The 14,601-nt window shown below is 27.6% G+C and overlaps 1 protein-coding gene across 1 annotated transcript in view; it reads left to right on the plus strand.

Moving 5' to 3' along the window:
- LOC105619374 overlaps window positions 1-14,601 on the plus strand; it is a 21,312-nt gene that overhangs the window by 4,027 nt on the left and 2,684 nt on the right. The gene's annotated exons all lie outside the window — the stretch shown is intronic.

The following is a 14,601-nucleotide window of genomic DNA, read 5'->3' on the forward strand; positions in this document are numbered from 1 at the left end:
CTCTCTCTCTCTCTCTCTCTCTTCTCTCTCTCTCTCTCTCTCTCTCTCTCTCTGTATCTATCTATCTCTCTCTATTTCTCTAATGCCCAATTTCTTCACCTTTAGATAACATCATTCAAAAGATATCTCCCAGAGTACAATGAAGATATCTCCTGGATAAAGTTATTCGAAAATGATGAAATTGGACATAATAATGTATATTTTAAAAAAATATACACTTTTATATTTTAAAATATGTATATGTTTATATTTTAATTGTTTCTGGTTATTGAATACTTTTCGCTTTTTTTCAAGCATGCATGCACGTTGATGTATACAATAGAAAAGGAAGAAAGTGTTTATGTGAAAGGCTGCCGCAAAATACTACATCGAAGGGATCTCCTTTGCTTACAAATCGATTGCCTATAGTATCATAGACAATCGAGTTACAAGCAATAATACTTGTAGACAATAATACATGTAGGCAATAATGCATGTAAGTGTGCAAATGCAAATATAGTTCCGTTTCTAAAAATTTTTATTTGTGCGCAAAAGTGCATGTAGACAATCGAGTTACAGGCAATAATTTTTATGCGCAAACGAATCGTCGGCAAAAGTGATGTAGGCATATATGATACTATAGTAGCCAATGTAAGCAATCGATTTGTAGGCAAAAGAGCCATCTTTATCGAGTCTATCTGAAATACAAAGATTTAATTTACTTGATTTCGTTCATTGATTTGATTTATTTTTCATTTTTTCTTTCATTATTTTTATTAAATATGGTTAGGCAAAAAAATATAGGCAGAAAGCAATCTTGAGAAGAGAAATGTATGTACTTGACACATTTTTTTCTCTTATATTTTTTCGTTTTCAGCAATTTCTCTGATTATAACAATTTATGCTATATAAGGCCAATTGCAGACTACTGTATTATTAATATTTTTTACTAATTTTATTTTCTAAACTTTTCATTAATCGTTGACTCACTCGTAGCATGACATAATTTTCTTTTATATAATAAAAAAAAATAACACAAATATAAATTAAATTCTTAGGTCGGAATCAGACTATGCATTGAAGATTGAAATTGAAGGATGAAAGATTGAAATTTGTAATCAATCAAAGCAAAAGGAGTTAAAATTTGTTTCTCTTCATTGATCAAATTTAATCTTCAATCTTCAATCTCAATCTTCAATAATCGTAATCTGATTCTGTCTTAAGAATTTAATTTATATTTGTGTTATTTTTTTTATTAATAATATAAAGAAAAATTATGTCACGCCGTATGAATGATTCAACGATTAATAAAAATTTAGAAAATAAAATTAGTAAAAAATATTTTTTAACAAATAAAAATCGATATTAATAGCGTTTTGATTGATGATTTACTAAAGGAAGTAGGAAGAGAGTATGAAGCAACGTCCATTATTTTCTTCCGGCGTTAGATCTATTTCTGCGAACCAAGAGTTTCTTCCTGGATCAATAATTTATAAATGAATTATTTATTAGAGGTGAAGTGACCGTAACGTTTCCACTGATTATTCGATGTGTATCGACCGTTGTTCTACAAAAAAAAGTATTATTCATGGTATATTGCGTTGCAAGCGCATTATTTCTACCGGTACCGGCTTTAATCGCTAATACTTCTTCTAGGGGTCCGCTTAATGATGCATTTTTAAACGCTTCAGGTAATTTAGCGAATTATTACGTAAAGAAAATTCACGTTTTTTAATTTATGATTCAATTACACAGACAAATTCGTTAGAGAAAAAAGTATTCGTTTTTTTATCTTTTATAATCCATATTTGATATTATTGTTAAAACTTACTGATCCGTTAGCATAGATAAAAATCGCGGTTTTCTCAAATGGCTGTACAGAGAAAAAGATCAGATTATTTCATTCTTTAGGAATGGTTGCAAACAATCCTTTTGCTATATCTAATGATTATTGCTATATCTTCTATTGCTTTTTTAGATCTTTCTTTGTTTGAATTTTTTTTTAGATTTTTTTTACTGTAAACCATGAAATCAATTTGCAAAAAAGAAATAAGAAACTGAAGGATGGACAAAATTATACTGGCTTTCGCATATTATCAAGAAAATTATATGCGGCAACATTTGTTTCTGGTAGGCACTATTACAATTTTTTGCACTTATTATCCCGGAGGCGGAGAAAACTGATGTCTTGTGTCTACTTTATATCTTATATACCTTAAATGTATGTGAATGTATTTATTTAAAAAGTACAGAAAAGTAAAGAAAAATAATTTAAACGTTTTAAAAAAATACAAATATATAACGGAATAATAAATAGTTATATAATAAATATTATTAATAATATTAATAATATTAATAATTATACTGAAAGTGTATTAAATTAGATATAGACATATAAAATAGCAGAGAAAGAACTAAAAATCATAGAAGAAAAGTAACATACATAGATTAGCTTTCATTTATTTAAAGATTAGCTGATAATTTTACAAGTGGCTATGAATAATTTTGCATTTGGAAAATTGGAAAAAGCGGAGCCTATTTTAGAAAGGATGGTGATCACGCAGATAGAACGATCTTACGTGTAGAGCAAGTGGGCTTCTAGAATATGTACTGGATGACTTTGTAATATACGACCGCAGCTCGTCGTGACAAAATTGAATTGTCGATCAGTGTAAGTTGAATGTCGAAAACTTTCTCCCGTGGCATGTACCATATGCGCATATTGTACTATGTAAAATGTGCAAGTAGGCAAGGTGCGCATGAGAAATTGATTTTATAGTATTTGTCGTACTTTCTATAAGACTATACAGAGTGTCCCTTATTATTAAATACACTGGAATAAAAATTATCTAAGCGGCGTTCATCGAATTTTTGCATCGAATCATTGCGTTATAACCGCGTTTCTATCTAATTAAGATAAATCGTTCAAGGGTGAGAATAAAATTTCTTACTAGGAGTTATTATTGGTCTATATATAATAATTGACAATTGCTAGTAATCTGTTTTGACAACTGTGAGAAAAATTCTTTTGATCAATATAGTAATCTCTCTCTTTCCTAATTCCCATGTAATTACGTACGCGATTATACTAACGTAGGGGATTATTGTTTGAGAAAGAAGCTGATTAAATCTTAAGCATATTCACTGTTACTTTCTGTAATATATGACTACCGTGAAAATGACTCTTGTTGAATTGATAGTAAAAGCAAGCATAATTTACGTATCAATATTGAAATGAGTCATGGTAATCCGACAGACAGATAATTTGATCCAAATGATTTTGATCCTAATTTTGTTCACCCCCAATTTTTATTCACGATTAAGTAATTCTTAAATATTATTGTAACTTTTTAATTTTTAAATTTTTTATTTATTTTGATCAGATTATTCTCTTTTGTAATTTAATATTAGATAATAAATTTATAATTCAATTATCAATGTTTCAAATTATCTGCGTGAATACTTTTTGCGCATAAAATGGTGCATAAATCATATACGATAAAAAAGTTATCGAATGTTTAAAAATGTTAAAAAAAAATAATTGATTGTTTACAGTAAAAAAGTATTTGAAGAAAAGAATAATTATTTCTTGCAGTTTTTATATAATGCTCAATACAGATTTGATTTTATAAAAGTTGCAATATTTACGCTTTAATTTTGAAAATTTTAAATTTGACTAAAGAATTATTACTCTTTTTTTAATTAAAAAAGAAATTATTTTCTAAACTATGTTAATACGCTATTCGTGCGATTAGTCCTAAAAGAAGTGACGATGGCGGCGCGGAACTTTCGCTACATTGATTGCGATTGCAATTTTACGTATGCGTCTAGAAGAGCCTTCTCGGACAAATGGATCGTTCCGAAGACAATTTGTGGAGAGAGAGACCCAGACAGCGGCAACGGCAATTCCAGGGCTCGGCTTCTTTTCTTTCGCGTTTCTCCGATGGATGCCGTTTTAGAAAGGCGGCGGAGAAACCTCTAGAAGCGCGTACCGAGAATTCATCTCAGTGGCGTACCGTTTTATCGAGTTTATACGCTTATTTTAACACATATCGAATGCCAGCGAGAAGATTGAACAGAGCCAATAGAAAGTCAATTTTGTCTTTTATGAATAGTATTTAGATTTGAATTATTTTGATTATTTTTGTTTCTAGCGTTTTTATATTTTAATATTTTATATTTTATTTAATATTTTAATTAAAATCAAATGTTTTTTGTAGAATATAGTATTTTGTTAAGAAAAAATTAAGAAAAGACAATAAATTAAAAGGCTTAATTACTTTGATTATGAAAAAATGAATTAAATGAAGGCGATATTTTAAGTGTTTAAAATAATTAAAATATATTTATATATATTTCTAATTTTATATCTGAGTTAAAAAAATATTTTCAATTTCGTTATATCTTCTGTATAAAAATATTCATTGCTGCAAATCTTTGTACTTTGAACATGTTTGAATATCATATATTTTTTTTAATATGTTGTGTTGTATTTAGTGGGACATTAACTAAATTAAATGAAAAAAAATATTTTAACTTTTGAGAAAAGATTGACATTTTTAATTTTTTTCTAAAACTATATACAGTTTTTATTTTTTATTTTTTGGAAAAATATTAAATTCTTTTTTTACCTAAATCTCATTTTATAATATTACAGATAAAATGTATTTTTAACGTCACTATATCGTTTGCTTCTTATTTAATTCATTTCAAAAATTACTATATCTTGAATAGTCAAAATATATAAATCTGTTTAAAATATGTACATCAAAATTATATAAAGTAGAAACACAATTTTTTAAAACTTTATTTAGAATAAAATAAATATAGGCTAAATGGAGGCTTATTGGATTATAAAACGAATTGGATCAATGTTAATTTTGAGACAGTAATCGATATTTGTCATTAATTTTATAATTTTTTTGTTTTAAACAAGCTGTTTTTTAAACAAAAGAGTAATAAAATTAATAATAAATATCGACTATCTCAAAATTTATATTGTTTCGATTCGAACTATAATCCAATTCGCCTCGGTCTACTTTAATCATGTAAAATCGTTGTCAATTATTTATATATATGTAATGCATACGATTTTAAGACGTTTCTGTTTGCTATTCTTGCTGATGCGAAACTTTTTCAGAGAAAGCAATTGTTAACGATTAGCTTCAACGAAAAAACAGATGTGAAAGCAAAGGTTGTGATATTACGTCCATTTTTATAATATAAAAATATACAGTAAAGTAATAGCATCGGTGATTACGCAAATTATCGTTACATCGATAAACTGTAATTAGAAAATCAGAAGGCATCGACACGGATAGCGATTTCATTAAAAGTAGCGCAAATGCCATCATTGAAATTCTGAGCTCATATAATTTGAGTTCCATTTGACACTTACATAAGTGTATTTCTATACTGTTGTAAGAAGAATAATTACGTAGCAGCAAATACAGCGCGAAGAGAAAATCTGTTCGTCAATATATTTTATAAAATAATTCATAATTTTCAATTTAACATTTAGACAATTACTTGTTAATCTGAATATGGGAAATTAAAACATTCTTTTTACTCTAATATAATATAATTTCTTAAGATTTTTTTTCAGAGTGTTTTAATTTTCTGCAACTATGGAGATTCAAATAACACAATTGAAATAGAATTCATGCAATATACGAAAAAATTCTGTTTGTAATTTTTGAGACGGATTCTTTTTCTTTAGAAAATAGATTTATTAGACACTAATTAAGAAAAAATAAAAATGGAGACACTAATTAATAAAATGCAATTTATATTTTGAGAGATGTTTATGTATAACTATTTAAAAAAGAACAAAATTTTTTTAATTAAATTAAAAATATATTAAATCCTTTTTTTAAATTCTTGATTTTGAGATTGATATACAATACTTATAATATCAAAATTCATTTTTCTCTTCTTTTTCTTTTTTTTTGTCTTTTTTTGCAAGAAGAATAGTGAAAAGTGAGAGATTCCACGCACGTTATCGTAAATCTTACGTTAACGGTTTTATACGGCACTGTATACGGCAAGCTTTTGCTGTATGTAGTACATACTTGTATAAAGGTAATGGTCGGGCATGATGTGCAATGCGTGCTGCACGTAGACAGGAGCAGACATTTCAACGACGTATACCAGTAAAGGAGAATACCGTAAAGAGGCGCGCACGATTAACTTTTCAGTGTGCCGAACCGCATCCAACTACGTGGCGTTGTGCAGCTTTACTTGTATTCGTCTTGCATTGTGGATTACTTGCACACTTGTCTTATCTGGTACTCTGGCATTTAGCTTTCCAGCAGTTATGTTATATATTTTACTAAAAGATTTGAAAATATTTATTGCAATTACCATATTGCATATTGCCATATTTATTCCGACTAGGAAGTAGTGGTTAGTAGACGGAAATAATTAGGAAGAAAGTTTTATGTTGTAAGAAATTACTGTATTATAGTGAAAATAATATCCGCCTATTGCCTAATTTCTTCAAGAACATTAAAATTACTTTTATCAAAAAACTTTCGTGATTTATTATGAAAACAGGAGATTTTTAAGAAAGTTTTAAACGCTGTGTTTTTGAAATGCGCGGCATTCATTTACTTTTAGTTCTGTTGTCGTTGCGTGCAGAAACATTTCGTAGCAATACACGAAAGTATGACCACCAAATGCCTCGAGGCGAAAAGATATGCTCTAGAAGGCAAAAGACTTTGCCATGTGCTTAAAGCGCATAAAAAAAACTAATTAGCTATTAGATATTAGAAAAAACTAAAAAGAAAGGAAACGAATGCTTATTTCTCGTATAATCAATATGCAAAAAGAACAGATTCTCCCACAACATTTGTCTTCAAATTCCTTTTCGATTTCTTTTTTAATTTTGATCTTTATGATGAATTATATTAGAGATTATATAATTAAGAGTTACATTTAAGATATGTATTGAAATGTTTTTTTTTATTTTGTAAGCTAAAATATTTAATTCTTAATACCTGTCTTCTAAGAAATACATAGCGAAAAGAGAATTTAATAATGGAAAAATTAGAAGTTAGAGTCATAGAAAACTGAAGAAAAAGATGTGAAAGATTAGAAATTAAATATAATGAATCAAATAATTATATTTGATTAAATAATATTAGCAATATTTGATGTACTCATGTCCATTTCTACCAAATAGATTTAACTTTATCTCGATTCAACTTGCGCTTCATTTTTTTTCCTAATATTTAGAAAAAGATGAAAAATTAGTTGAACCGAGATAAAAATTAAACTACATGAAATGAGCTTCAGAAATTATTCACATTTATTCAAAATAGAAATTATTATTATGCGAGATGTTTTTGCTTCGCATTATGTTTTATTAATGTTTTGATTTCTATCGCATTTTAAAGCGCATACTTTATTTTCAATCATATGATTTATCATTTTTATATTTATACATGAAAGATATCGGGTTGCTTTTTTGCATTAACTTAAATTTGATGGAAAAAAAGATTTTAACTAATCTCGCTATATCTAGTAAATTACAACGCACATATAAAGTACATATAAGACAGGAGTAATTGCGCTTTAATATGCGTTTCCGGGTTGAAAGACTATACTTAGATACTTGGTTAATGAGTGCAGTCAACCTTTCCTATTTCCTTTTTTATCACCTTCGTTCTCAGCATTTCTTTATTTTTAGCGCTCTTAATTATATTAATAGTATATACTTAACGTCTCCTCTTGTACTGTTTCTCCGTTATTTTACATTTGCCATACGATCAGAATGAAAATGTTATCTCGTGTGTGTGTGTGTGTGTGTGTGTGTGTGTGTGTGTGTGTGTGTGTGTGTGTGTGTGTGTGCGCGTGCGTGCGTGCGTGTGCATTGACATTTTCAGTCTACGCATATGCTGTTAGAATAAATAAAAGAAGATTAATGGAAAAAAGAGAAAAATTGATTTCAGTGAATGCTTTTGATCTTTCTGATCTTCTTTAGCTTTTTAAAAGATCATAACTTTTAATCAAAACATTTATAAATTTTTATAATTCAGAAATTAATATTGACTTATAAAAACGAATCAAGTGCATTATATAAATTGCTTCTTTGAAAATATGGGGTGCTTCGCGGAATAAAACCATACAGGAAAAAAGCAAATTGAAAATATAAAATATATAACTAAAAATTTTCCAGCAATCTGTACAACTATTATAGCACGATTGATTACACTTATATGGTTAAAATAACTAAATATTTATAATTATTCCAAAAAAAGTAGCTATAAATTATATAATATAATAGTTAAATTATTAATTGCAACCATTTTTTTTCTCTCAGTGCATAATTTTGTTATTGACTTAAATTATTTTGAATTATTTTATTAATTAGAACCTTATATTTTTTAATTATATGTTAATAATCGCTGTTGAGATAAGTTCAACGATATATTTATAATAATTAAATCAAATTTATATCAGCTCATTATTTATAATGAAAAAAGGAAGTAAAAGCTATTAAAGCAAATGAGATGTTTATTTAGAAAAATGAAAAAAAATAAATTTTTAAATTAAAAAATCGAACATTTCAATATAATTTATATTTCAAATTTGTTCAAACTTAAGAAATGTACAAAGATATAAATCTTTCCATTTTTTAAATCGTTAGACCCAAAAATAAAACTAAAGTTTTATTCTGCGTCTTTAATTTATTTCTGTATATATCACCAAAAGAATTCCAGTTATATTATCAATAGCAGTGACCGAATGTTTTGCATAATAAAAAGAACTGGTTGCTGAACAATTTCAATTCTTTTAAAAAATATTGAGCAAGAATGCCATTAATTTCTGTTCTAAAACCGAATACGTTACAATCGCATAACTTGCAAACGCGCGGACGTATATTAATACATTTTTTACTAACGAAGATATGCGTTCGATTTCTCGCGATCAATTTCGCAAATTCCAGCGCACCGCGGCATGGAAAGGAAGGGGCGAAGGTAGAAAAAGCATACAAGTAAGAGCGAGAAAAGGAAGCTGAGAACCAAAGAAATAGAGGGGAGAAAGAGAAAGAAATGGAAAGACGTAGAGGCGAGCAGATAGGAGCAGCATACCTGCAATCTACCTGTATACTTTTCGACGCATGACTCCAGTTGCTGATCGAACGCTCGTCAGATCACACTGGGATTCGCGACTTGCAATCGTTGTTAAACGCGCGAAAATCATAAAAAAAGTGATTGCTCGTAAGAATATTTAGGAGATATTTCACATTTTCGATGAGTGTGATACGTGAATCATGTGAGTCAAAAAATTCGACACTAATAACGTACTGATATGTTAATTCGCGGCCGTTCTCATGGATCGTGGACCTTTAACCGAGAAAGTATAACGAATGTATAACGAAGATTCTTGTGCACGTGCGCTCAACTGTATTTATGTGTTTTTTTTATATTATAATCTTTATAATTGTAAAAGATAATTACACAATTATATAAATTATAATTTGTGATTTACGATGAATGTGAGCGAGAATTGGGATCGGTGAGTTTCTTTATATTATAGTTTGCATTTTATTTTCTTTTATATTAAAAAATTTTTTTTTTACATTTATTTATCAATAAAAAATTAAATGTGTGACACACAATTGATTTAACATTTTGCAAGAATTTATTCACATCTGTACATTTTACTATATATTGATGTAAAAAAAACCTATAAATACATTTAAAGAAACAATTCAATCATTAATCAATTTTTTTTAGTTTAAATTATTTTATTAATTAGAATCTTATATTTTTTAATTATATGTTAATAATTGCTGTTAAAATAATAATTCAACGGTATATTTATAATAATAAGAAAATCAAATTCATATTAACTTATTATTTATAATGAAAAAAAAGGAAGTTAAAGCCATGAAAGCAAAGTTTTTTTATTATTTTGCATGTAAAAATGTGATATTATGAAAAGCCTATAATTTACCAGATATTATTTTATACTGTACATCATATATCATGTTTTAAATTTAGACTATAATATACTATAATAATATAATAATATACTAAGCCAGATTATATGTATATATCTATATCCGCAATATTTTTTTTAGTTATCCATTGAGCAAAATATCTAAAATTGACGTGTAAGACAACTTTAAGGTATCTTTTAAGAAATCTTCAAAACATTTCACAAAGATTAGAAAGATATCTTAAATTTGTCTTTTACATCGATTTTATCTATTTATTCGGCAATGTTTAGAAATTAATATCTCGTTAACCATTGCGAAAATTGCAAAATGGTAGAGGACTTTTCTCAGCTTTTTATTAGGAATAGCACTGATTAGTAAGCATTATTTCAAAAACACTCTATATTTAAATCAAAACAAATATACACAGAATATTTTAGCAAAATTCACTTTATAATGATCTCATTTTTATAATTTTACTAATAAATTAAAAACAATGTATATATTTTTATTCTAAAAAAAATGGAAAAACTCTCAGACGTGATTCTATCTAGAACAAAATATGCTGTTCATCAAGATTCTTTTCGAAACCAAGCAATTTTCATTTGATAAAATAATTTTTTTCAAGAGATCTTCTATTTTCCAAATATTTAGATATAATTTTAAGTGGGATACTGCGCGTAGTAAATAGAACTCTTGGCAAGATATCGGTATAAATCTCTGTTTGAATTGCAAAAAGAAGTAAACGTTCTTTCTGATTTTATAGAAAGCGGAAAACAGAACTGAAAAGCATTGCGAAATGTAAAGATTCCGCGGAGCGCTGGCCAGAGCGCTCCGGTGAATGTAATAATGATCTCCGTCAAGCCCTCGAAACACACACACACACACACACACACACACACACACACACACACGTGCGCGCGCGCACGCACGCACGCTCTGAGAAATGCCTTACAGCTTTAAGAACAGTCCGTTACGTATGTTTATTCACGAGTACCAGAAGTGGAAGACTTAAGGCTAGAACGATCACTATATATTTTAGATATAATCAACATTTGCGATTATAATTTCTTAATTTTCCATTGATGTTTTCAGTTTATGAAAATAAATGTATATTGAAACCCCGTAATTAGAATATACGTGTGTATAGCTCATAGTTAAAATTTTTTAAATATTTTTTATATACTTTATTTGTACAATAAATGGATTTTGAAAAATTTATGTGCGTATACTGTGGATATAATATACTCATATATTTTATCTAAATTTAACTATCTAAATTTAATGATTTCAATTAACAAAATACGTTGAGGATCATTCTGTTTCTCTAATTTCAAATTTAAAGTTTCTATTTATCGGATTTTGTAAATGAATTTAAAGATCTGAAAGTTATAATATTTCACAAATGGATCTAATCATCAAAATTAGAAATCCTAATTTAATGCAACAATTTTTGTATGATTATAATAATTTTTGTGAGATTGCAAATTAATCTTCATATCAATCGATATCTTTCTGCATATGTATGAGCAAATAAATTTTATAAATTTCAAATAATGATCTGTCACATATCACTTATTATCTCGCCAAACAGAAAGCTGTTTAAGATAGTTGAATTATCATGAATAAATATAACGTTTTTAATAAATATATATTATAAAAATTATAAATATATAATTATAAAAATATATTTAATTAAAACGCATATTATAAAAATAAAAAATAAAATTTACAACAAAATTATTTTAATATATAAAAATATTAATTTATTATAGATGTAGATATGATGATAACTGTAATATATAATAGTTTGATTTAACTTATTACTTGAAATTAAAGATCAAGACAATCTGATCAACAATGATGATTGCATATATCTTTTCATTCAAAAAATAAATTAATTAAAACGGAATAAATTAATTTAAATGAATAACTTTAATAATGCATAACTGACCCGTTTATCGGTCATCTGCGCTTGTAGATCCATATTGACCTAGACTTTATTCCGTATAAATTAATTAAATTTGTATATAATTAAAACTGAGATAATTAAAATTGAAATTGAAAGAGATAATGCTCACATATACAATTTAAAACATAAAACTGATTACTCTCATTATTATGCGTATCATTATTTAAAATTCAAATTCGTTATGTATATTTTGAAGAATTATTAAATATATTCTAGTTATTTATTGCATTTCTTCCTTTTCATTTGTTTTTTATTACGTATATGCATAAATTGCACATGCGTACGTATATAGATTGTTACATTTTAAAAGAATAATTTTAAAAAAACACACTAGAATAATTTAAAAAAAATGAATTTATGAGAAAACTTCAGCAAAAGTTTTTAGAAATGATAAAATAAGAAATTTCAAATGGTCAAATTAAGTAAAGCTCGCTTATGTTTTATATATATATAATGTACAGGATATTTGTTAAATAATAATAAAACTTTTGCATAAGGATAGAGTGGATTAAATTGTAAAAAATCCTTTACCCTTTTACAATTTTTATAATAGTTAACAAGATTATTACTAAAAATCGCCGAATATTGGTTTTCAATAATTTTTTACTCGAGTACTATCAATCTTACAGAAAAACAGCAAGTGAAACAAATTGTTTATTTTCTTTTCATAAAGCTCTGAGAATTTTTGCAGAATTTTTAGTATCACATTTTCTTATGTTGGTAAAAATAGTTGTCAATAAAAAAGAAAATGCAGTACTAAAAGTTGATTAAAAATTCTAAAAAAATTTTGTGAGCTGTTATGACTTAAATAAGTCCAAAATCTACGTCTGTTGATTTTCTGCAGACCCGCAGTTAAAGCATCACAAATCAAATCACCTTTTTGATTTCAAAACCGATGACATACTTTACTTTAAAATGCAATCACGTAATATCGGCCTAATTTATAAAAACGTAAGTCTCAAGCATCTCGAGGGGCCGTTCCGAAAATCAAGAAGACACACGACTACTGTGAGAATCTCCGTTACTGCAAGTGCTACTGCGAGACGTCGTAAGATTGTAACACATCGAGTACTCGTAAGTGACAATAAAACTTCTTACATCACGAACGCTGGCCTATATTAATTGGAGGACCTCGAGCTCCTACAAAACGATACCGCCACGTCCGGAGCATCTTGACGGTACGACTGATTAACGGCTGACTCATAAATTCTATAAACGGTGCCCGGAGCGACACTCTTGCAGCTCTTGCAGTGCAGTCCCTGAGCGGTACAACAGCTCTATGAGAAGAAAATAAATAATTTTTGTCTCTTGCTGTTTTTCTGTTACTTGATAGTACTCGAGTAAAAAAATTATTGAAAACTAATATTTGATGATGTTTAGTAATTGATATCTTGTTAATTATTGCGAAAATTGCAAAATGGTAGAGAACTTTTCGACTCAGCTTAATCCGTTCTATCCCTATGCAAGAAATTTATCGTTAATTATCAAACATTTTGTATATCATAAAACGATATGACATTTCTTTGTGATATTATATATTTATCTTATTGTTTGTTTCATTAAATGTAAATTTATCTTATTGTTTGTGTCATTAAATGTTATAGAATTTTTGTTTTATTTCCAGATAATTCCGATCCTGAGTACGTTGCCAGTCTTATCAGCGATTACAACGTTCAATTTACTTCGAGTTCGATGTAGTTGTAATGTTAATCTAAAAATTATCAATTTACAATATATACAAATTAATAATAATGCAATCCGAATGATACAAAATATTTTATTACTAATTTTACTACTAATTTTCAAAAATATTTAAGATAGGACAAATTTATCAATGATAATCTATATCTACAATAATTAAATTTTCTCTCTTTTCTCTTTCTTTTCTTTCTTCTCTTTATTTTTATCTGTAAAATAAATATACCGCTATACATGTTAAGATACATAAAGTTGAATAAATTTAAGAAAATATATGACCAAATTGTGATTAGAAAGATCCTATGATAATAATTCTTAATGAATTAAATTGAATTAAATAAGCATTCCATAAAAATAACTCATATATAAAAATAGATTGACAAAAGACTCGAAATAACATACAAAAATTTTACAAATCAACCAGAAAACGATTCTTGTCGCAATTTAGACATTACTGTTTGGGCCTTCATTTTGAATTTTAAATAATATTGTGAATAGAATAGCATCACTCATTGATTACTGATAAAAATTATTCTGACCAAGAATAATAATTCAGAAGGACATGACATTATTATAAAAATCAGTGATGCACGATTGATTTGCTTGGTAAAAAATCATGGAAGATACAGCGACAATCGTGCTTGATTCCACGGTGAGAAGTCAAAATTCGAGTCATTCGAAGGAATCGAAGGATTCTGTGAATTCGGAACTGAAACCAGAGAGTTATCTGGAATCAAAACATTCAAAAGATGTCCTTATCCCGGAAAAGCAACAGCTGCAACAACAACATCAGTTATCAAGGCGTTCGGAAAATCAGCAGGATCTGCGAGTGACTTCCGAAGCCAAAGATGATTCAAATCTGCTCATGTTCACATCTTGTGGACAATTGCTGCTTGGTAAATTGATGCAAGAAAATTTCCTGAGATAATTCTATTGATTTTTTATGAGATATATTAGGTGTAGTAAAAAGAATACACTATTTACTTTACTTTACTTACTTTACTTA

The sequence above is a fragment of the Atta cephalotes genome, assembly GCF_000143395.1.
Source record: "Atta cephalotes unplaced genomic scaffold scaffold00021, whole genome shotgun sequence".
NCBI lineage: Eukaryota > Metazoa > Arthropoda > Insecta > Hymenoptera > Formicidae > Atta > Atta cephalotes.